This window comes from Anomaloglossus baeobatrachus, chromosome 2 (assembly GCF_048569485.1).
Source record: "Anomaloglossus baeobatrachus isolate aAnoBae1 chromosome 2, aAnoBae1.hap1, whole genome shotgun sequence".
NCBI lineage: Eukaryota > Metazoa > Chordata > Amphibia > Anura > Aromobatidae > Anomaloglossus > Anomaloglossus baeobatrachus.
In genome coordinates, this window is record NC_134354.1 from 70,933,723 (window position 1) to 70,957,151 (window position 23,429).

Below are 23,429 nucleotides of genomic sequence, written 5' to 3' on the forward strand. Positions count from 1 at the left end.
ATTAGTTTGTAGAAGCCGTTAAGATTCCTGAAAAATGCACTCGGAGCATATCTACTTTGCTATAGTATTTTTTACAACCCAGTTTCAAGCAAGAATACTAAAATGTCCGTGTTACGGATATGTTACACAAATACACACACAACCTACATTAAATGAAATTAATTTACAGTCCTATTATAGAATAATGGAGACAGAGAATAAATGATGGATTGGGGATTGAGGCACACAGGCATAATCACTTGAGTTAGGAGGTCATTGCCTCCCGCAGGATAAAAACACTTATCATCTTTGGTTATAGGCAATTTCATGTCTGTCACTTGTCTGCTACATGTTTCCAGATGTTTACCCAACTAAAAAGCCATAAAATCATGGAAATGCAAAGGAAGAAGGGGAAAAAAATAAGATATTCTGATCCATTTTATAAACCTAATGTAAATGGTACCAGTAAAGGAAAATTTGTTCTGTCATACTCTCTTAGTGAGTAAATCTCTGATCTACCTTGCAAACGTACTGCCAACATGCAACATGGTGAGATGGCCTAACGTCCATAGAGGTATTGAAAAATGTCTTTGTATAAATACTTTTTGAAGGCGGACCATGGGCTCTAACTGTGGAAGTTTAATAAGGTATTGACACTCGGTAAAATAGCAAAAAATAAGATTGAAGAACATTATAAATGTTTTCTTGTCTTAGAAGAGAATATTGGGACACCCAAGGCAGTGGTGGGAACTATACCCTTTTAGAAATTTTAGACCACTCTAGAAACCACTCCAAGAACACATAATATTGCTAGAGTGGTCATCCCCAAAGAGCAAGGGGGTTGGTTATTGGGGTGTCCTGGATTGGTGTGTGGTCTTTCGGGGTGCAAGTCATACATGGTTTCAGGCCATCTAATGGACCAGAACCCGACCATTAGGGTTTCACCAACACAAACTCAGAGTTCTACACTCTTTTACTTAATGTTATGTACAGTATTTTCAACAGATCAATACTGCAGGCACAGAACTTGAACATATTCTTTAAGCTGCACCTCACTTTAGGGCACAGTTTTCCCTCGGGCTTCTCCATAACTTTTGTTTCTACGAATGTTGTTGGTCTTTACTTCTCTACCGTGCTTTGCTTCAGACTTACTTCCACAATAGTCATCAGTCCCAATCGGCTCACAGTTGGCGTCCACCCCACAGGGACTCGTTTATTATTGATACTACCGTCAATCCGAGTGCACCAAATATTCAGCTGTCTAGCATCCATTACTGCATTGACCTGTTCCCCGAGGTCTACACTGAAAGTCCTCCTGAGGACTCGCACTACTGGAGACAGCCCAGTGACAGAAGAGTATCTTTAGAGTCCAGGGCCTGGAGTGCCTTATGGTGGGAAGTAGCTAATTCTCTTTACATCCTCCCTTCTTGACTCTTTCCTTTGAGCTCTACTCTCTCTGTTTGTTGAATATCATGCTTTTAGTTGCCACAATCACTCGCTTGGATTCTACAGACTTGTCAATTGTCATTACACTACTCTCTACTAAACTACGGTAAGATAGAGTCTCCCCTCCACTCCTAGAGACTAGCTCCATCCTCAGTGGGCTGACCCCAAAAAGTTAACTACTGCTTATCCATACTGTCAACTATTGCTACAAAATACATCTAGCCCAGCCACAACATTCTATATAACAATTCTATATTACATTTACATTTCTACTTAGGAATCCTATTCTGTACATTTGCGCTTCCATTATATACATTCTATACAGTGATAGCTTGTGTCTTCATGGGCAGCAATCCGACCACCTCCTTACAATGCTATAGACTTCAACCACTAATATTTAGATTGAAGGGGTTGTTGGATGCCAGAAGAAGTTCATTAGTGTTTTCGAAATCTAAAATTAATAAAATTGACCAAAATACTTTCATTCTATACTGCATGGATGGTCTGATCTGCTCAAGGGATGGCCAGATGTAAAAAGTGTACAGAGCCACAGAATTATGGCTACACACACTGTTTAATTGCCACTATTGGATACTGTTGATGAGCTTTTATTGATCTGTGTAGAATTAGACTGTTCAGGCTCCTTACACTGTTTATGCATTTGATTCATGATTTGATGCATTTGGTTGCATCAAATCAGGAATCAGCTGATTTGTGCTGAACATCCACGGACCTATTATTAATGACATATACAATATGTAGGTCATCAATGCATTAGTCCTGGATAACACCTTTATTTTCTAACATATAAAAAGAAGTAGCAATCTCTCTGTCTATATTCGAGCACCTAGCTATGGTGATTAAGAAGCTACAAATGAACATGGATTCTAATATGCCATACACACTCTTTCAAAAACTAAGGAGGATCTTTTGTAAACTCTACAACACAAATTGTACACAGTATTAAATGGATTTTATAGATGTAATGAGGCTAGTGTTCTTACTTTGCAAACCCATGACTTTATAATCCTAATAGTAAACCCTTAGTTCTCTTTCACGTTTTTCACTGACGTGTTGAAGGTGCGTATGGCCCTCTGTATGCTATTTTGGCACACATATGTTCTCCGTGTGCTATCTGTAATAGCACACGGAGAACAGTAACTTTATACTCACCTGTCCACACCGATGCTGTTCATGGTGCTGATGCCTCCATCGCTGCTGTCTCCAGCGCTATTACTTCTGGGTCTGTGTTGAGTGCAGTGAATATACAATGAGCGGGCCCAGAAGCAGGAGAAGCAGCACTGAAGACAGGTGAGTATAGAAAAGCATTTTATTTCACAGACATGTTTTCTCTGATACATGTAACATGGATCACACCACTGTATGATCCATGTGACATCAATGATGTCGGAGAAAAACTTCCTCGTCTCCATGCGGAACACACAGACATGTGTGTACCGAACAGACAAACTGTCTGTGAGAAATCACTGATGTGTACGCAGATCCATTGATTTTAATGGGTCTGCATATATCAGTGATTCCAGTACGTATAAAAATGGTGATATACGTACTGGAATCACTGACATCTGAAGGTGGCCTTACTGACATATGACAAACTGTTACATCATAATCAGCTCCCTGTCTTTGACGATGTCTCATTAACTGACGGCACTTGATGGCTATATTTTTTTAGCCATCATCTGCCTCTAACAACTGAATGTGGAGTGGAGCTCTGCCAATGGCTAGTTAACTGTCTCTCTTAGTTGATGACAGTGGCATTAGAAGAGCATGGCCTAGGTGACGCTTTGTTCTAACCACCCATTTGTGCCCACGCAATGCGATCAAAGGGTAAAAAAAGATTGTATGGATGAATGGGAGTCTGCTGGAAACCCTCATGCCTGTTATGATGGTGCTTCTGTGAACTCCTGGTTTTGGCTGGTGTTCATAGGAGACCTTGATTTTTCTTATATACAGCATTACTGTAGAATCAGTATCACACAAACAATAGGTAGAAATCATATCAATCAAATATCAAATGCAATTACCCAATAAGTCATTGATGTAATAACAAAAATTATCAAAACCCCAGAACTATGGCTTTTTTTGCAGCCGCAACACCATGAAGATAATGCAATAACAGGCAATCTAAACATCGTATCTCTTCCAAAATGGTATCAATAGTCATATCATCTCAGGGTGCAAAAAGCAAGCCCACACCCAGCTCCAGCAACAGAAAATGTAAACTGTTACAGATCTTGGAAAATGGTGACACATGCAAACTTTTGAAACTGAAAATTGCTTGGCCAGAAGGGGGTTAAAATAATAATTACAAAGGCCAAAGAGTGAATGAACTCATGAATAGAGGTGACCAGATGACGGAAAATTCGAATTTTCTTGTTTGCATGGATTTTCCAAAGATATTTCATTAACAGAGTTGTTCTACACAATTGAAGGTCCCTCATTAAGCTCTGGGTTCTCTCTAGGCCTCAGAGTATAAGAAATGTAAGATACAAAAAAAATCCTTATAGTCGACTTACTGTGAACCTCCCCAGCCCCTCTGCTACTCATCCAATCTTTTTATCTCTGTCTCGAGCGCTGAATCTCTTAGAAAGGTCACAACTTCATGGCGTCATGACTTTTGCTTTCACCTTTCAGGTTCTAACGCAGAACCGGCCCTGGCCTCATCAGAGCCAGGAGAGCTGAAATTCTCCTGCCTTTCATGCTAGACCGGGACTTTTGACTCTGATGAGTTCTGGAAATTTCACTACTCACAGTAGTGAGATTTTTTGATGCTGCATAATTTCTGCACCTTGGTTTACTTGTGTTTTTTCATTGCTTTTTTTGGAGTTGTTATACATGCGTTTTTAACAAAAGTTTTTATCAGTGTTTTTTGTCTCTGCTTGGTGTGCCATGCATTAAGAAAGCTGCTTTATTTTTTAAACTTCTTGGTACTGACATTCTAAAGGGGGCTTTACACGCAACGACATCGCTAAGGAGATGTCATTGAATTTGTGGTGCACATCCGGCCTCGTTAGCGACGTTGTTGAGTGTGAAACGCACGAACGACCGCTAACGATCAAAATCACTCACCTAATCGTTGACACGTCGTTCTAATCCCAAATATCGTTGCTGTAGCAGGACGCAGGTTGTTCGTCGTTCCTGCGGCAGCACATTTCACTATGTGTAACACCGCAGGAACGAGGAACAACATCGTACCTGCAGCCACCAGCAATGAGGAAGGAAGGAGGTGGGCAGGATGTTCCGGCTGCTCATCTCTGCCCCTTCGCTTCTGTTTGGCGGCTGCTTAGTGATGCCACTGTGACACAGAATGAACCTCCCCCTTAAAGGAAAAAGTAATTGCGTGTGACGCTGCCGTAGCGATATTGTTCGCTATGGCAGCGATCACCTCGTGACGCACAACCGACGTGGGCGGGTGCTATCGCTCGCGACATCGCTAGCGATGTCGCAGCATGTAAAGCCCGCTTTAGCCCGGAGTCACACTTGCGAGTGACTCACGTGAGTCTTGCATCGGCATCACCCGGCATAGCTGCACACTCTCCTGACAGGAGCGGATCAGCTGCATAGTAATATATGCAGTCGACCTGCTCTTGTCAGGAGAGTGTGCAGCCATGCCGGGTGATGCCGATGCAAGACTTGCGCAGGTCACTCGCAAGTGTGACTCCAGCCAAAGGTGCGGATTACATGCATTTGTTATGCGTTTCCCCTGCAGAAGTGCATGAAGAACACATGCGTTTTTTAACCTGCAGATTTTCTGCATCTAATGCATGTCTATGGGAAAATTCCGCACACAAAACTCAGCATACCCGCAAGACAAGTTGACATGCTGTGGACTGAAACAACATACTGCAGCTCAGTTTATGCAGCATAAAGGCCACTTTACACACAGACAAATCTGCGGCAGATCTGTGGTTGCAGTGAAATTGTGGACAATCAGTGCCGGGTTTGTGGCTGTGTACAAATGGAACAATATGTCCATGATTTCACTGCAACCACAGATCTGCCAAAGATTTATCTCTGTGTTTAAAGTGGCCTTTAAAAAGAAGCCCAGTGGGCAGGAGATTTCTATAAATCCCATCCACTGTGCATGAACTGTAAAATGCTGCAGTTTTGATGCAGCCAAAGCATGCTGATAAAACAATAGCAATAAAAATGAATTATAACAAAAGAAAAAAGGAACCAGCTTACCAATATAAGATGTTCAGGGAAACCACTATGTCTGCACTGAAAATGCCCAGCCAGGGCCAGCAAGATCCAAAGAGAAGGGAAATATATCCAGCAGACAGGCCAGGTAAAAGAAACGTATTTTTAAAAATTTGGAAAAAAGAAAAGTGGCAGCAACAGTGGACAATGCACAGACATATAACCTCGGGTGACCTCGGGTGACAATCCATCTGAGGTCACCCGAGGTTATCTGTCAGTGCCATGTCTGCTGTTGCTGCCACTTGTATTTTTAAAAATTTGGAACAAAGAGGTTTCTTTTACCTGGCCCTTCCGCTAGATTTATTTTCCTTTTCTAAAAAACTCATTATGGGCACATGCACTATGTGTTTATTTTTTATAATCTATTCTACAGTATATCTGGAAAACTGTAATAAACTTTTTCTAGCTTTAGAACCCATATAAATGTAGGAACTCATCCAATGTTCCCTAAATACTTGATCATAAGACTGCAGTTAAAGGGAACCTGACCACTGATATCTGCTGCCTATACTGTGGGCACCATGCATCAGTCTCTGATTGTATGCACCCAGAATGATATGTTTGACTCTTAAACACTGTAGGGACTAAGGTGACCGAGCCACACTGTACACCAGCCATACTGGTGAGTCTCTGTTGGCTTCTCTCTGCCTGCTGCCCTGGACAAACAGGTCTCGGCCTATGTGCGTGTACCACCCCAGCAGCGGTCAAACCGCTCGGATCCGGATGTCACTGCCCGTGGCTCGAGGGTCTCCGGACCCGGGGGCGAAGAGTCACACCCGAATGAAGAAGGGGGGTATTTACAGAGGAGATATATATATATATAGTTCATAATGCCACCCGTAGTGTGCGGTAATAGGGAGTACCGCCGCTGCTGTTGGGAGTACCAGGGGTGATGGAGTGGGGCAGCTAGATGACGTTACCCTCCACGGGTAGGGAAAGGCCCCAGGACTCTGGATGGTGGTAATCGGTGCAGGGGGAGCGCAGGCTCGCTGGTTGCAGGGGTTAATCATGTACTCACTCAGCAAGAAAGCAGACACTGAAAACGTAGTAAACCAAGTCTCTGGGTGCCGCTGCCCTCTTGGGGAGCTCGTCCGGGTCCCGTCCCCTGCAGTACTGCCTGGTGGTCTGTGGCCTGCCTCCTGGCACCGTATTTTAGAGTGTTCAGTTGGCCCATCAGCTTGGAGCTTTCCGGGCCCCACTCCCTGCCAAGACTAGCAGAGGAGCTTGCTCTCAGGAGCTCACGCTTGGGATTTCAGTGGGCTGCTTTGCTTGGAAAGCCCTATCCCCCTCGTTGCACTAGTGCCCCCGATCTCTGAGCTTCGTGGGAACAGTCCATATAGGCCTTGTCCTCCGCAGGTTAATTGCTGGGTTGCTTGAAGCTTCTCTCCGACCTAGGGTCCATGTACCCCGACGTGCCTTCGGCCCCAGTCCGGCTATTGAACTGCGGCTGCTAGCTATCCTCCAAGACTAGCCAAGCACCCAGTCCCAATCTCCCACGACCGGATCTCCTACTCTTCCTTGTCCAGTCCACCGTCTGCTTTTCCCCTGGGAGCTCCAATTCCCAGCTTCCTCCGAGCTCCTCACAGCTCGAGGGCTACCACCGAACTCCCTTTCACTTTGCTCCTCTGAAGCCAACTTCCTTGTCACCTCCCACCTCCCTGCCTGACCTCTTAGGTGGGCTGCCTTATTCCAGCTTAGCAGCCCACGGGTGTGCCTGACAGGGTGTGGTGCGAGGTGTAACTAGGATTTGTGGATGCTGGTGGAGGCAGTACCGCAAGGTGGGGACCAAGAATGATGGGGGGTTGAGCCCTTCACGGGGAGAGAAAGATTGTGCAGAACTCTGTGACGACCTGGCTAGTCCAGGGCGTCACATGTGCACTTGAGCTTACATAACTGTCTGGGTGCATACAACCAGTGACTGATACATGCTGCTCATGGTTTATTTGGGCTTGAATTGCTGTGACAACGATCAGGACTATAATCATGATGCCAATGGGGTTAAAGAGGGAGATTTACACTCTGTTAACCATCTAGGTGCCAAAGTCCCTATTGACAGCAGCATATAAAGACATAAACTGCCATGGTCGATGTCAAAACCAGAGATGTCTGATGCATCAGTGTACAGCTTACAGTGGCTTCATTTTCACATGTCAGTGGAGGCTATTCACTTATATCTAAGGTCAGTTTTAAGTTGTAATGATGGTCACTAAGGGGTTAAACAGAATTTATAGCATTCTACTACTAAAGTTGAATTCTAGCAATATCATTATCTCATCCACTTGCCTTGTAACACAAGTGCTACATTCACCCCACACGTTTCCCTCGGTTCATCATTATGATTTCTCCACTTTTCTTACTCTTTATTAGTAGCTAAACTATTGGATCCCCTGATATGGAGTTTTTAAAGTTGCTTTTTCTTTATTAGGCCTCTTTCACACGTCCAGTGATTCTGGTACATATGTGTCATTTTTTATACATTCCAGAAACATGGATATTCACAGACCCATTAAAATCAATGGGTCTGCACACACATCAGTGATTTCTCACTGACCATATTTCTATGTGGCGTACACGCGTGTCCATGTTTTTGCACTGAGACAAGTCCGTCTTTTTCTGGTGTGATCCGTGAAACACATTCCAGAAAAAAATGTACCTTTGCAATAAAAAGCTTTTTATACACTCACCTTCTCCAGCGATGCTGTATTCGGCTGCTGCTGCCTGCTGCTTCCAGACCGGCTAATTACACTCATGAATATGCACTGTACTGCTGACCCGGAAGTAGCAGCAGCGGTGACACAGCAGCGCCTGGACACAGCAGAGTCGGAGAGTCAGCACCACGGACAGCAGGACAGGTGAGATGGAGTACCTGGTCTGCATGTGCTATCACTGACCATGGATCACGGATAGCACATGGAGAACACACATGTGCTTTGAAATCACCGCACATGGAGGGACATAAGCATTTTTAACACGTCAGTGAAAAACATCTGTGTTTTTCACTGACATGTGAAAGAGGCCTTAAGTTGTTTTTTTTTCAATTTGTCCTCAATCCCTACCAGAATTTATATTTTGTTGTAGTTGAGGACCACCATGCAACATTTTCAATGATTTGTGACTTTTTATGGTAAAGAGTCTGAAATAGAACTTATGAATAAAAATAAAGATCATTTTTTATTTTTGCACCAAAGTCATGAAACAGATGCGCTATTTTAAAGACTTTTGTGTAAAAAAAAGCCCAATGAATAGCACAAAACTTAAAAAAAAAAAATCACAAATGATGAATCCGGGTCCTTTGTGTCCATTGTTTTCTGAAGCATCTGGCCTGAGCAGAGGATTCGGGATACAGTAAAGGTTATTTTAAGGAATCATTCAAATTAAATGACAGGTGAAAAGTAAAATCACTGTAGTTCTATGCCTTCTATTGGGTCAGTATCTGCTGTGCAGAGGAGCAGATGAGGACACAGGGCTGTTAGAGACGCAGCTCGGGTCACAGGCGGATACAGGACAGATTGTCCCAGTGTTTTCCCCGTCAGGTTTCCATGTAGCTGAGTGCTGTATACTCAGCACTATTCAGTACTCGCTCTTCTCTGCTGCATTGCACCTCTGCTCATCCAGCTGGAAACATCAGGGTGATTTACAAAGTGAAATTAAGTCGATTGTCTATTTTCCAGCCCACTTATCTGTGCACTCAATTGATGACAACGCCGACAGTCACAACCGGTGCCGACCATATGAGATAAAACTATGCCCATATTCACACACACATGCTGTCATTTCATTCTGGGTTTTTTTTTCAGAAAATTCTCTTTTTTTTTTTTTTTTTTAATACATTCAACAGTTTATTTCTGACATTAAAATTGACCAAATAGAGCAGAGATGAGTTTGTCATTTTCCGCATCGATTTTTGGTAACAAGTAGCGATGAGCAACTACTCAATCGAGTCTCAAGCATCTGAGTTTTTGAGTTTGAAAATGCTCGAGTTTCCCCTTGACTTCCATTCCTCCAGTCGCGGCTGAAAACTTTGATGCTCGATTGAGTAACGAGCACGCTCATCTGTCACTAGTAACGAGTCTACATCATACTGTAAACTTTCCTGCAATGCTATACAAAAATAATCTGTGTGGTCCAATGCAAACATATACAATAAATAAGGATAGAAATAATGAGCTATGAGTTTCCCATTGACTTCCACTACTCTAGTCTCGGCCTAAAACCCCGATGCTCAATAGAGTAATGATCACGCTCATCCATCACTAGTAGCAAGCCTTGATCATACTGTAAACGTTCCTGCAATCCTATACAAAAAAATGATGTGTGGTCCAATGCAAACATATACGGTACAATAAATAAGGATATAAATAATGAGCAATGAGTTTCCCATTGACTTCCATTACTCCAGTCGAGGCCATAAACTTTGATGCACAATCGAGTAATGAGCACACTCATCCGTCACTAGTAATGAGTCTTGATCATACTGTAAACTTTCCTGCCACTCTATACAAAAATGATCTGTGTGGCCCAATACAAACATATACAATAAATAAGAATATAAATAATGAGCTATGAGTTTCCCATTGACTTCCATTACTCCAGTCGCGGCTGAAAACTCCAGTGCTCGATCAAATAATGAGCATGCTCATCCGTCACTAGTAACAAGTCTCGATCTTACTGTAAACTTTCCTGCAATCCTATACAAAAAAATGATCTGTGTGGTCCAATGCAAACATATATAATAAATAAGGATATAAATAATGAGCTATCAGTTTCCCATTGACTTCCATTACTGCAGTTGCGGCCGAAAACTCGGATTCTTGATCGAGTAACGAGCGTACTCATCCGTCACTAGTAACGAGTCTAGATCATGCTGTAATCTTTCCTGCAACCCTATACAAAAAATGATCTGTGTAGTCCACTGAAATCATATACAATAAATAAGGAGCTATGAGTTTCCCATTGACTTCCATTACTTCAGTCGCGGCCGAAAACTCTGATTCTTGATCGAGTATCAAGCACACTCGTCCGTCACTAGCAACAAGATTAGATCATACTGTAAACGTTCCTGCAACCCTATACAAAAAATGATCTCTGTGATCCAATGCAAACATATATAATAAATAAGAATATAAAAAATGAGCTATGCGTTTCCCATTAACTTCCATTACTCCAGTCGTGGCCGAAAACTCAAATGCTCGATCGAGTAATGAACACACTCATCCGTCACTAGTGATGAGTCTAGATCATACTGTAAACTTTCCTGCAACCCAATCCAAAAAATGATCTGTGTGGTCCAATGCAAACCTATATAATAAATAAGGATATAAATAATGAGCTATGAGTTTCCCATTGATTTCCATTAGTTCAGTCCCTGCCTAAAAGTCTGATGCTCGATCGAGTAACGAGCACGCTCATCCGTCACTAGTAACGAGTCTAGATCGTACTGTAAACTTTCCTGCAACCCTATACAAAAAATGATCTGTGCAATCCAATGTAAACATACACAGTAAATTAGGGTCTAAAAAATGAGCTATGTTTGTAATGAGAAACTCAACACTGCTACATCTGTTTTTGTTTCAAAAAAATAAATAAATAAAAAAATAAAATGTGTGTGTATATATATATATATATATATATATATATATATATATATATATATCATTACGCCAGGGAAAGAAAGAGGAGTTTAATTGTGAAATAAATGACAGTCCATATGTTATTGGGTGGTTACATTATGTGGACCCAGCAGGAGGGTTTTCTAGGCTGACTGTCTCAGCTGATTATTGCAGAGGATAAAATCTCATAGCTACAGGTAGCAATGATTCCTAGAGAGCCTCCATTACCCTCCCTACTTCTCCAGATCCCTGCAGAGGTCCTGATCCATCCATCCAGCAGGAAAGTTCCTATTGACTCGTTCAGTGGACGTGAAGAACAGTTGAGGAGGTGCAGTCTCCTGTTCGCCTTCCATTCTGCCAGAGAGCACTGCAGATAATTGCACAGTTGGTATTCTGAGCACTGCACACACAATCTCCTCTCCTTAATGTTCAGTCTTTCATTTTTTTTTCTCCAAAATCATTTTAACAATGCAGCCAGCTCCACGATACGAGCGCAGAGCCACACATCGTCCCTATGTTACCGCCAGCCTCATTTATTTTTAATGCTTAGTCAATGCTTCTATAGACATGATAGTTAATTCACTTGTAGGCAGAGATAAAATTGCCATATGTAGCTGAGTCGGTCGTGTGGAACAATCCTCCATGGTATACCAACCTATTTTTTTTTACATAGGACTGCAGGTAAACAATGACGACTCTAAAATAACCTATTCAGCTCTGCTACATGTGAAAAGACCATTCTGAAAAGCAAGTCTGGATATTTTAGTGCCACGCAGTCCCCTTTAAATTAGGAGCCCATTCTTAATAAACTGACGGAGTGCATCAATTATAAAAGCATTTACTGCTAAGAAGACCCATTACCCAAAATACAATGGTGGGAGGTAACTGCTCTCTTACATCAGATCAATGCCATGATCAATGCACCTACACATCTGGAAGCAAGCTTGGCAGTCCAGATGTAGCAGAGCTGGATTGGTCATTCATCTTGGCATTGTCTCATTGAACTGATTGGAGATAATGCAGCAGAATTACCTGCAGCCCTCCGGGAAAAAAGCCCCCAAAAACGAGGGACGAAATCACAATGAGTTGTGCCGGATGACAAACTCAGCTCTATAAGGCTTCTAAAGTTCCAGAATATACATGTTAGATATGAATTTAGTGAATATACCTTAGTTAGTGCTATCCCTATGGATTAACATAGGACTGCAGGTAAACCTTTACTTAAAACAGACAGGCACATGCATTGAAAAAGTTAAAATACCCAACATCCGAAATCTCCATTCCAGATTGCACGTCCAATAAGATATTTGCAATCATACTTGAAGACGGCACAACGATCTTACACATGAAGACGGGCAAGGAGGAAAAAAAAAATCCTAATAATAAAGTGGACTTCCTTCCCCAAGGCTATGGAAGTAGTTGCAATGATATGTTGTCAATCCCATAACCTCAGGTGTGTGCACATAAATCAAACACTTGTCTGGCGGAGAACTTACCTTGTGAGATGATATTGCTTTCACAAGTCTGTCAGTTCCATTATTCACATGGAAACGCGTGCAACTTTCACACACGACGAGACCCTTTTTTTTTTTTTTCTTTTTTTGGCTTAAGGGACAAAATGACAGCAGCGTCAGTTCAAGACTTTGTAAAGGAGATCAGCAAAGAGGTTTGTCCCCGGTATCTGTCCAGCGGAATTCAAATCCTTTCTTTGGTGCAGAATTGTGACCCGTTATCTGTATTACTATTAATGCAGAGAGCACAAGCCATTGAATACAAATAGAGCCATGCAGCAGCTCGCTCCGTGCCTGTGATAGGATACCGGGTCCTACTGCCTCCTGGCTCTCATAGAATTGCAAAGCAGTACAAAGCCAGGGAGCTTTCTTTTTTTTTTCTCCTCCGAAAGGGGGTAGGGAGAAGGTTCTATAGAATAGGGGATGCCTACCGAGTCAAAAGCAAATACAATTTCTGCCAGAAATCACTATCTTACATATATACATTCAATTGCTAATGCAAACACTTAACTGACATCCGTCTTAAAGAAAACAAATATATATTATATTGTATACTGCTCAAAAAAATTAAGGGAACACCAAAATACAAAATCCTTGTTTAAGTGTTCCCTTTATTTTTTGAGCAATATATATATATATATATATATATATATATATATATATATATATATATTGTTTGGAGATAAAATAAAAGTGCAATAGTGAAATCACTGAAGACTTTCCTGTTGCAAGAATAAACATTAAGGCATTAAGACATTAGTCTATCCTTAACTACTGCAAACAGCGAGAGTCCATTATCTTAGTAAAAAAAACTAATAATTCTGACGTTGGTGCAACCCTGGACTATGTATCTTTCATAGGTACGCTGCATTAAGGGGAAGAAGGTCACTAACTCTCCTTTAATGGGGCTAATTCCGACAACACATAGTTTAAAGGGAATCTGTCACCAGGTTTTGCTACCTCATCTCAGAGCAGCTTCATTTAGAAAAAGAGACCCTGAATCTAACAATATATCACTGAGTTTACTGGGTGCAGCAGTTGTGACACAATCAGAGTTCTTAGATAGTTTGTAGCATGTAGAAGAGCTCAGAAAGCTAACTCCGCATACTGTCACAGACTTTCCTCTGTTGCAGACTTTTACTGACAGGTTCTGAGTCTCTCTTTATCTTGTGGGACTCAGTTTATTAAATGGATTCTCTTTCCTTTGGGGAGGAGAGGGTAACTGTCAGCTATCCTTCCAGCAGTTTCTGACTCCTGATCAGGTGTTTCCCATTGGGACTATGCCCAGGTTCTTTAAATACCCTCAACTTCCAACAGAGGGTGCCAGTTATTTTCATCATGTGGAAGCTTTACCCGGTGGAGAGAGGAGCTATTGAATCCCTCTCGATGAGACTTGTATTGTGGGCTGCAGTATTGGTGCTTGCTGCAGCAGTTCTAGGTGTGCTGGTTGTACGGTATGGATGTTCTGCTGTAGTTTGTTTTCTCACCCCTTTTATGTTGTATCCCCTCATGCACTTTTAGTGGCTCCTTCGTGTGTGGTTGCCATGTGTACGAGTATTTGTTGTTGTAGATGTTACCCCAGTTTTGCATTTATTTTTGTTGGTGGGGTGTTTACTTCTGTTTTTGCCTCTTCCCCCTCAGTGGTGGGTTGTGGAGGAGGGGGGTCTTGTCATCAAAGAAAAGGGCAGGAGATAGAGCCTAGGTTGGAGGCCCGGACCTCTCTACCTTTAAGGGTACCCCAGAGTGTTGGGCTATGTGCCCACGGGAAATTAATCCTGCAGATTTATCTGCAGAAAATCCACAGATTTTCTGGATTTTCCAGATAAATACGCAGGTTTCAGCATGTACAGACACTCCCCATGTTATCCTATGGGGCATGGGGAGTGTCTGTGTCCATGCTGCGGAATGTGCGGCTGCGGAACATGCTGCGGATGTCCTGCAGCCGCACGTAATTGCATGTCAATTATTTCTGTGGAATTACATTCGGAAATCCCGGCCCTCCACTATGGAGATAGAGGCCGGGACTTCTGCAGATAAGTGGCACGAATGCCCGAAGGTTTACCGCAGCTATTTTGCTGTACTACCACAACTAAAAATAGCTGCAGATTCCGGCGAGCAGCTGCGGGAAACCTGCTGCTGTACCTGCAGATATATCCGCAGGTACAAACTCCCGTGGGCACATAGCCTTAGGGCCAGCATTGGCTTCCCTGTCTTTCCCCTAGCAACCTGTGACACCTACACTACAGCTCCCTGTGAATCTCCCATTCGTATGGCACAAAAAATGGGATGCTTTATGCAAATAGGACATATGAGAGCCCCTTTTTCAGTGGTCAAACCTTTAGCGATTAGAAACATCACCTTGACTACATTGGTGAAAGTTGTCATAGCAGACCAACCCCTGTAAATAATAAGGTGATGACTTCATGCACTATTAGGGAAGTGTACAGCATATATATATATATACACACATAGAGTACTTAGCAATTTTTTAATCAAAGAGCGCAAAAGCCATGCAGCTTTGTCAAGGTTCAAAGTGTACCTTTTAATATTGATAGTCCCTAAATACTATTGTCAACACTTTCCAGTGCTCAACAATAGAGAACCGTTTGGATTAAAAGTTTGAGCGTTTTATATATGCTGACCATCACTGTACTTGGGTAAGTTTGGTGCTAAGCCCAGTGTGAGCCACTTGCAGTGCTTCAAAGGCTCACACTGGAGGTAAAGTTAGCATTATCAGATGTAATGTGCATCAAAAACAAGGAAAAAATCCCGCCTACCCTCCCCTGGAAGTGTTCTATGTATGGCTGGCTGCATGTCGGCGGAGACCCAAACTGTCCAATTAGTGACTTCCGTTGGGGTTAAGGTCAAGTTCTAGTCTCAAACTGAACTTTATCTAAAGTCTGGATGAACCTGCCAAACTGAACTTAAACAGGTCCACCCATCTCTACCTATCTTTCCCACACAATAGTTTAATGATGGGCTATGCCTGGTTTACTCTTCACTCCCCATTCAGATGAAGCTCTTTAGCACAGGGAGAGGTAGGGCAATTGTGTTTAAGAACCATCCATATTAAAATGTACACCTTGACGTGGTTGGATGGCTTTTGCACTCTTTGTATTTATTGCATCCATTAATCGCAGTTTGGTGCCGCACCATGTACAGTTGTACTCAAAAGTTTACATACCCCGGCAGATATTTTGTTTTTTGGCCTTTTTTCAGAGAATATGAATGAAATATAAAATCTTTTGTTCCATTCATGGTTAGTGGTTGGGTGTATGTATATAGCAGATTTGCACACAGGTACAATAATTCAATAGCATTGGTGTGCTGGCCCTGCATTTATTATTTTGAATTATATATATATATATATATATATATATATATATATATATATATATATATATATACTAGCTGTGCTACCCGGCTTCACTCGGGTTAATAACTGTTGTTAACAAGATAGAATGTATTAACAAAAATTTATTCTGCACACAAAAACCACAAAACAAATAGATAGAAATGTAATTATTAAAAGGCAAAAACTAAGCTAATAGAAGCATTTCACAACATATATTTTAACACCACAGATATTCCACACAGATTTAACTAAATTGGCCAAGTAATGTGCTCCGTCTGTCTCTTTCCAGGTCTGTCTCTTTCCAGGTCTGTCTCTTTCCCCGTCTGTCTCTTTCCCCGTCTGCCTGTCTCTGTCTGTCTCTTTTTTTGTCTGTCTCTATCTCTGTTTCTTTCCCCATCTGTCTCTTTCTAGGTCTGTCTCTTTCCCAGGTCTGTCTCTTTCCCAGTCGGTCTCCCCGTCTATTTGTCTGTGTCTTTTCCTGTCTGTCTCTTTCCCTGTCTCCCTGTCTCTGTCTGTCTCTTTCCTTGTCTGTCTCTATTTCTCTGTCTCTTTCCCCTTCTGTCTCTATCAAGGTCTTTGTCTTTCCCCATCTTTGTCTGTCTCTCTGGTTGTCTCCTCCTTCCTTGTCTGCCTGTCTATGTCCCTGTCTGCATGTCTGTCTGTCTCTTTCCCCATCTGTCTCTTTCCCCATCTGTCTCTTTCCAGGTCAGTCTCTTTCCAGGTCAGTCTCTTTCCAGGTCAGTCTCTGTCTGTCTCTTTCCCCGTCTGTCTCTTTCACCGTCTGTCTCTGTCTGTCTCTTTCACCATTTGTCTCTGTCTGTCTCTTTCCCTGTCTGTCTCTATCTCTCTGTCTCTTTCCCTGTGTGTCTCTGTCTCTCTCTGTCTGTCTGTCTGTCTGTCTGTCTCTCTGTCTGTCTGTCTCTCTGTCTGTCTCTGTCTGTCTCTTTCTATCCGTCTCCCCACCGACATCTTATTACCTCACATATAAGCTTCTTATACTATGAATGTCTTTTGTTCCTATAGCAACCAATCACAGCTCCTACTAATAACCTGTAGTTCCAGGCTCCATTTACTTTAATGGAGCCATGTTTTTTGGAGAGTAACTGTAAAGTGCGGGGTTACATTTTCCTGTCAAAACAGTCTATGACGTTCCCTGGGTCACATGAGGTGTCTGTGCAAAATTTCGTAATTGTAAATGCGATGGTGCAGATACACTTTTCGTTTCACTTTTTCCCCATTATGTATTAGGGGCAAAATTGATTGGTAAATTGGAACGCGCGGGGTTATAATTTGACCTCACAACATAGCCTATGACGCTCTTGGGGTCCAGACGTGTGAGTGTGCAAAATTTTTTGGCTGCGGCTGCGACAGTGCAGATGCCAATCCCGGACACACACACACACACACACACACACACATATACATACATACATACATTCAGCTTTATATATTAGATATACATATATATATATATATATATATATATATATATATATATATATATATATATATATATATATGTATGTATATATATATATATTTATATATATATATAAGAGATAGAGATAAGCATCTCAGTAAATTAGAATATCTTCAAAAAGTTAATTTATGTTAGTAATTCAATAAAAAAAGGGAAACATATATTATATAGCATCATTACACAGAGTGATCTATTTCAATTGTTTATTTCTGTTAATGATGATGATTTTGGCTTACAGCCAATGAAAACTCAAAAGTCATTATTTCAAAACATTTTAATAATTACCACAAAACACCTGCAAATTAAAATGGTCCCTTAGACTTGTTCAGTAGGCTACACAAGGGGAAAGACTGCTGACTTAATAGATGTCCAGAAGGCAGTCACTGACACACTCTACAAGGAGGGTAAGCCACAAATGGTTATTCTGGTTCTGGTTCCAAGCATATTAATGGAAAGTTGAGTGGAAGGAAAAAGTGTGGTAGTAAAAGGTTTACAAGCAACCAGGATAGTCACAGCCTTGATAGGATTGTAAAGAAAAGGCCATTTAAAAACATGGGGGAGATTCACAAGGAGTGGACTGCTGCTGGAGTCAGTGCTTCAAGAGTCACCACACACAGACGTATCCAGGACATGGGCTACAACTGTCATATTCCTTGCGTCAAGCCACTCATTACCAATAGACAATGCCAGAAGCGTCTTAAATGGACCAAGGAGAAAAAGAACTGGACTGTTGCTCAGTGGTCTAAGGTGTTATTTTCAGATGAAAGTACATTTTACATTTCATTTGGAAATCAAGGTCCCAGAGTCTGAAGGAAGAGTGGAGAGGCCACAATCCAAGCTGCTTGAGGTCTAGGGGGACATTTCATCAATCAGTGATGGCTTGGCTAGCCATGTGATGTGCTGGTGTAAGTCCACTGTATTTTATCAAGACCAAAGTGTTGTGAATGTTAGTTATGTCTTGGCTGCTGGGAAGCTCCCTCTGGTGGCCAGGAAGGGTTTGGACAGAGACCAGGTGTGTTGTGCAGTGGGTGTTTCCTTTCCTAACTCTCTGCTTATTTAAGTCCTGGTCTGATTGCAGGCTGTTGCCGGATGTCAGTTGTTCTTTGTATCTCCAGCCTGCTTAATCCTGCTCTACATCACATCCACTCCAGATAAGTTCTTGCTCTTTATTTATTGCCTGGTTCTTTTGCTTATCTGGGTTTGTCATTTGTTGTGGTTGGTTTCAGTTTATTTCCTTCCAGGGATTTTCCCCCTCAGTGGATTGTTGAGGAACTCCCTGCAGTTCTGTGTGGAGTATAGCTCCTTTGGGTCCATGTGTTTATGGCTTGTTGAATTTGTTATAATTCTTGTTTTCTGGTCATTGGTATGACAAGGGCACCTGGTATAGAACGGAGTTCAGATCGAGCGATCTGAGGGCCTTTTTGTACTATCAGGAAGTTGGTATTTTGCAGGGTTTTTCTCTGGCTACCATCAGTCCCTTTCCTGTCTTTTCCTATTTTAGTCAGCGGGGCCTCACCTTTTGCTAATCCTGTCATCTACCTGTGTATTGTGTTTTTCCTATATCACCGCAGTCTTTGAATGTGGGGGGCTTGCTATTCTTGTCTATTTTCTGAGGCAGAGAGTTATTCATCTTTCCTACCTTTAGGATAGTTAGTTCTCCGGCTGGGTTCGCGGTGCACAGGATGTTAGTTCACCCCTCGGCTACTTCTAGTTGTGTTGGTTAGTAAGGGGATGGTGGCCAGATTAGTTGCCAAGGCTCTTGTCACCTTTTTGCCAATGATTTGTGGTGATCTTCCATGGTTCCGGATCATAACACCAAAGTCAACGCTGCCATCTACCAGGACATTTTAGAGCACTTTGTACTTCCCTTTGCCGACAAGCTTTTTGGAGATGGAAATTTAATTTTCCAGCAGGACTTAGCCCCTGTCCACACTGCCAAAAGTACCAATACCCAGTTTAATAACCACAGTAGCATTGAGCTTTATTGGCCAGCATACACGCCTGACCTAAACCCCATAAAGAAATCCAGGTGATGCCTCCCACATCCGGAAAACGGTAAGTAGAGCATTGCAAAGGATGTCCTGGGCGATGATGTCAAGGTGTTTTTGAATGTTTTCGAAACAGTAAACTAAACTCCTGCCGAATCAGTGGACCAAAGTGACGGTGTCTTATTTAACAGGAGAACCACAGAAGGCCTATTATGACTTGGCCTCAAAAGATGAAAAATAGCACGTCAAATTAAAAACAGAAATATTGGCAACTGGGTATGAAAATAACTCAGAGCACAATGGGTCCATCGCTGGGCTTATCACTGTGACAAACCCCCTTGATCTCAGATGTTTGACTTGCTACATCTGATCCAAAAATGTCTGCAGCCAGAGTCCTCCTCCCTTGCACAGACGGTTGAGTGGGTGGTAGGAGAGCTGTTCGTCCACTCCCTTTCAAGACTGGTGTATACATTAGTTGCCCAGGAAGATCTCTGGAACACAGATAACCTGGTCGAACTCATGGAGAGGTACCAGGTGGTAGAGGGTTCATTGGGGAAGCAATGAGACTTGGAATCTCCTTACTAGTTTGCTCAATAGGGGCAGCTACCCAAAAGAAGGGGACTAGAGCCACAAATGGAGGGCATCCAAGGCCCCAAAAGGCATCTGAGATAGTGCTGTAGGCATAAGCTGTGGACAAGATGTTTTGGCGGTGTCAGGGCTAAATCATAAAGCCGACCATTGTCTCCTGTCCACTCAGCCGAAGGACTGTAGCCTGGATCATCATTGTTCCTATTATACATATGCGTCCTGTTGTGTGGACTGTCAAGACAGTGAGGGGCTACAGGCATGTCCTGTAAAAATAAATGGCATGCAAGTGAGTGGTCTGCTAGACTCAAGGAGTTTGGTGAACCTGATGAGGGCCACATTCCCTCTTCAACTGATTTCTGGCACGAAGATCAGTGTCTGCTGCATTCATTGAAATTCTACAGATAATCCTGTTGTCAGAGTGGAAATTGAGATGACTCATGGTACTGAATCTCATTAGGTTTATGTGGTCCAGGACTTGTTGCACCCAATTATTATAGGTTGGGATGTTGTAATGTTCTGGGACTTATGGGGGCAGGTGGTGATGCCCGGTGGCTCTGATAGAAGCTTATTCGCCCTGGTAGAAGTCCCATCACAACCTCAGTCTGATGGGTTTACTTTTTATATGCTTGTAGGCAGTGAGGAGGAGACAGCACCCCCTGAGGCCGACATCCCAGAGCTAGGGATGACCAGTGGAAATTTTGGGAATGGCCAACTTAGGTACCCAATGATTAAAGGGCCAGTTGATAATGTGACCGTCATCAACAAGTTAGCTCATGAGCGGGGGCTGACATCAGGCATCCACAACTTGCAGTGAATGGGAATTTATTATACTGAGTAACAAAACTAAAGGAGGAGAAATTAGAGCTGCTGTTGGTACAAGGGCCATATTGGCTTAGGATATTGGACAGCTGACATGGCCCACAGAATTTTTGGAGGAGATTTTATCTCTCTTTTTGGTGTTTTTTTATTTAGATATCAGTGGAGGAACCCACAAGCATGAGGACCCGTAATGTGGGTTGTGAGCAACTGTATTTTGGCTGTAATACCAACTAATAACTCATATATATTTTATATATGTTTTTTGCACATAACATTGTATACAGGATGCAGCCAGGCCCCTTAATGTTAGGCCTTGTATATTGGAGTTCCTGTCCCTGTATGGTGCACTTTGATAGTACTGGAGCAGTCCGCCTGGTCGATTAGTATGGGCATGACTAATAGGCTGCTAACCAGTTATAGTGCACCTACATGTGTGAACAGCGCCCTATACAAGCCACAAAATTCCACACAAAAAAAACCCCTCCAAAAAGAGGGATAAACTCTCCTCCAAAAATTCAGAAATTACTTACAGCAAATAGAGGGCAGCAGTTATAACCTGCCCAGGCCAAGGAACTAATGCACTAGCAGGATGCAGCAAGACCCCCGATGAGGTGGAGGCATCACAGGTGCAAAAGAAGCAAATCACTCACTTCCAATCGATGGAGGGGGTAATTGCTGGATGATAAAATTGCACACAAGTGGCTTTTTCTGTCTGAACCTTGGGGATGGTTTCTGCTTCATGATTGGCTGCAGGAATATCCACAAATAAGATTAACCTCTTCTGTTGTACTGGGTACATCATGGATTGTGTCAGGTTAACTCCTGCCTGCTGCTGCTCGCAGCCAGCAGCGATCGCTGCACATGTCAGCTGATTTGAACAGCTGACATGTGTAGCTACATGCACGAGTGGATTCGCTATCTACTCACACCTGTTAACCCCTTAGTTTACGCTGTGAAAATATCACAGTGCAATGAAACCACGGGCCGCGGTAAGCATTCACTTACTCGGGTCCATCGGCAGTCACATGATGTGATCACGTGAATCCAATGGTTGCCATGGTAGCACAGGGTCATGTGATGACTCCTGCAGCTATCATGAGTAAGTTCCTCTTACAACCGGCAGAGGGCCGTATGTGAGAGGAGAGCAGTTTTTGTGCAAATCAGAGCAATGCTGCTCTGTTCTACAACAAAGAATAAGCGATCAGACTGCTGATCGTTATAGTCCCCTATGGAGACTAGTAAAATAAAAAAAAGTTAAAAAAAGTTGTACAAAATTTAAAAAAAAATAAAAAACCTAAAAGACATTTGCCCCATTGAAAATGAAATGGTTAAAAAAATAGAAAATATACACATATTTATTATCGCCGTGTTCAGAAATGCCCAATTTGTCAAAATATAAAATCAATTAATCTGATCGGTAAGCGGCGTAGCGACAAAAAAATTCCATAACGCCAAAATTACATTTTTTGGTAGCCACAAATTTTGCGCAAAATGCAATAACAGGTGTGCAAAAATAGTTCCGTTAAATACGTCAGCTCAAGATTAAAAAAATAAGCTATCACTGAGCCATAGATCCCGAAAAATGAGAACGCTATGGATCACGGAAAATGGCGCACAAAGAGCGCCTTTTCTGGTACAAACTTCTGAATCTTTTTTTAACTTCTTAGCTAAAAGTAAACCTATACATGTTTGGTATCTACGGACTTGCACAAACATGAGGCATCACAATGACACATCAGTTTTACCATATAGGGAACACAGAGAATAAAATATTTCAAAAACAATCATACAATCACACTTTTTTTGCAATTTTTTGCACGTGGATTCTTTTTTTTGCTGTTTTCCAGTACACTATATGGTAAAATGTATGTTCTCATTTAAAAGTAGAATTCGTCCCGCAAAAATTAAGCCACTCATATGGCAAGATTGATGGAAAAATAATAAGTTAGTTGGAAGAAGAGGAGCAGAAAAAAAAAAGAAAGACGGAAAATCGCCAGGGGGTGAGGTGGTTAAAGGAAAATAAAAGAATTCCGCTCCTCTGGCCTCTCCTCACACCCTCCCATGATTAAACACATCCCCCATTCATCATACAGCACCACAAACCTATTTAAAAGCATCTTATCTTATTAGAAAAGCATTTTGGAAAACGAACATAGTAGATCATTATTGGGTTTTCCCAAAAATGCTCAGGTTCATGACCTAGAACGCGATAGGGAAATGCTCGTACTGAATTTTAAATTGGCAAATGCGAACCAAACAAGTTCGCTCATCTCTAGTCATAGTGGCAGAAACACTTTCTCGGGCCCTAGAACAGCAGTGCCTGGAATTGCTATAATGCAACACAGAATTGTTCTCTGAATTTCCGGGTTGTATGCAGATTGTAGAACATGAGATTCTAAGCAGAACCCCATTTATGGTAAATTTGAAGCTGTA

The 23,429-nt window shown here is 42.1% G+C and overlaps 1 protein-coding gene across 2 annotated transcripts in view; it reads right to left on the minus strand.

Moving 5' to 3' along the window:
• ROBO1 (roundabout guidance receptor 1) overlaps positions 1-13,078 on the minus strand; it is a 1,692,467-nt gene extending 1,679,389 nt beyond the window's left edge. For both annotated transcript variants that reach the window (XM_075335086.1, XM_075335085.1), the window contains exon 1: positions 12,752-13,078. The gene's annotated coding sequence lies outside the window, so the exon portion shown is untranslated. The remainder of the gene's footprint in view (positions 1-12,751) is intronic.
• Positions 13,079-23,429: the final 10,351 nt, after the last annotated feature.